This window comes from Micropterus dolomieu, linkage group LG01, assembly GCF_021292245.1.
Source record: "Micropterus dolomieu isolate WLL.071019.BEF.003 ecotype Adirondacks linkage group LG01, ASM2129224v1, whole genome shotgun sequence".
NCBI classification, from domain to species: Eukaryota; Metazoa; Chordata; class Actinopteri; order Centrarchiformes; family Centrarchidae; genus Micropterus; species Micropterus dolomieu.
Genome location: NC_060150.1, coordinates 8,561,460 through 8,563,958, shown reverse-complemented (window position 1 = coordinate 8,563,958; position 2,499 = coordinate 8,561,460).

Below are 2,499 nucleotides of genomic sequence, written 5' to 3'. Positions count from 1 at the left end.
TGACAGCAAACGCTCTGTCCCCTTTAGTTTTCAGTCGAGACTCTGGAACAGACAGCAGACCTCTGCCCGAGGATCTCAAGGTACGTGCTGGTGCGTATGGGACTAAAAGGTCAGAAATATAACAAGGCGAGAGGCCATGAAGAGCTTTAAAAGTGATCAATAGAATTTTAAAGTCAATTCTAAAACATACTGGGAGCCAGTGTAATGAAGCTAAAATAGGAGTAATGTGGTCATATTTCTTTGTTCTGGTTAAAAGCCTGGCAGCTGAGTTCTGGACAGTCTGGAGTCGATCAATAGATTTTTGGGTTAAACAGGTGAAAAGGCTGTTGCAATAATCCAGGCGTGATGAGATGAAGGCGTGTAAAATGGTCTCGGTGTTCTTAAAAGTTAACATAGATCGAATTTTTGCTATATTTCTAAGTTGATAAAAACATGATTGAACAAGCTTTGTGGTGTGCTGCTCGAAATTTAAATTACTATCAAACCAAACACCAAGGTTCTTTGCCACAGGCTTAATGTGATTTACTAGGGAACCAGCAGATGGCAGTATTTGTTTTGCCATCTGCTGGGACCCAATGACCAGGATTTCTGCTTTGTCTGAGTTCAGCTGGAGGAAATTATTTGACATCCATTTTTTAACTTCACAAAGGCAGTTGTTAAGTTAACTCAGCATTCCAGGGTCTATGGATCTGACGGGCAAGTATATTTGTGTGTCATCAGCATAAATATGAAAAGAAATGCCATGTTTATGGATAATATGTCCAAGGGGAAGCAGATACAAGGAAAACAAAATGAGTCCTAAAACCGACCCCTGAGGCACACCATATTTAACTGGACAGAACGAAGAGACATAGTTGTTTACAGACGCACAAAACTTCCTATTTGTCAGGTAGGATGAAAACCATTCTAGGGCAGTACCAGAGATCCCCACCCAGTGCCTCAGTCTGTCTAACATGATGTTGTGATCAATGGTGTCAAAAGCAGCGCTAAGGTCCAGCAGTACCAGGACTGAGCACATGCCTTCATCAGCAGACATTAAAAGGTCATTGGTGACTTTTTAAGCAGGGCAGTCTCAGTGCTGTGGTACTTCCTGAAACCAGATTGAAACTTTTCAAATATTTTGTTATTTTCCAGTACAGTGAGCAGCTGTTTGGACACAATTCTTTCTAGAATCTTTGCAATAAAAGGCAGTTTTGAAATTGGTCTAAAATTTTGTGGATCTAAACCAGGTTTCTTTAAAAGTGGGTTCACGCAAGCCATTTTAAAATAATCAGGGACACAACCAGTAGATAGGGAGCTGTTGAAAACAGAGATCAAATGGGGCCCAATAGAATCTATTACTTTCAGTAAAAACTCAAGTGGGCTGGAGGACACTCTCATTTGTGATACTGTTCAGACAAGTCAATGGGATAAAACTGGTTAAAACTCTCTTGTTGCTGGTGAGGAACCTCTGAGTAAGAGGCCGCGGGGGTAATAGAGGCTCTGATTGACACCACCTTATTGGTAAAATAAGATAAAAGCAATTCACAGTCATCATTACTTCCAGCAGAGGCACAAGGAGGGGTTGGGTTTACCAGCTGATCCACAGTCTTAAACAGAAACCTGGGGTTGTGTTTATGTGTAGTAATGAGTTCAGAAAAATAGTGTGTTCTCGCATCCTTAACCATGTTATTGTAGTTAATTAATAAATCCTTCAGACTGAGGTAATGGACTTGGAGACTGGATTTTTTCCATCTGCGCTCTGCTTTCCTGCATTCCCTTTTTAGGCTGCGAATGCTGTGATTTATCCAGGGTTGCTTACTAGCTTTAGACGTAGGCCTAACCTTTAGAGGAGCAGTAATATTTAGTGACGACAAGCAGATATGATTGAAGTGATCGACCAGATTGGTGTTGGAATCAGACAGGTGTTGGCTTTGGCTCTGAAAGAATGTGCAAAACTTTGAAACACTTTGTTCATTAAAGATGCGAGAACACACGGAGCTTGGTGAGGCGGCATGAGTAACAGGCGAATCGCAGCTAAAAACAATACATCTGTGGTCAGATATGGTCATGTCCACTAATTCCACAGAGGAAATGCTGACACCCAGGGTAAAAACCAAGTCCAGTGTATGACCACGGTTATGGGTTTGCCCTGTGACATGTTGTTTGAAGTTAAAAGAAGTGGCCATATTTAAAAAGTCAGTTGCATTAACATTGGTGGGGTCATCAACATGAATATTAAAATCGCCACAAAGAACAATTCTGTCATAATTTAAAACCAGAGTAGATAAAAATTCAGGAAGTTCTGATAAAAATCCTCCAGGCGGTTTTGGGGGGCGATAAATTATAACAAATATGATAGGTTGCAGCCCTCCAAGTTTAAGAGTGAGAACTTCAAAGGAGTTAAATTCATCACAGCGTACTTGATGACATTTTAAATTTTTCCTATACACGCTCACTAGCCCACCACCACGACCACTGACCCTCGGTTGACTAAAACAATCATATTGAGGCGGACAC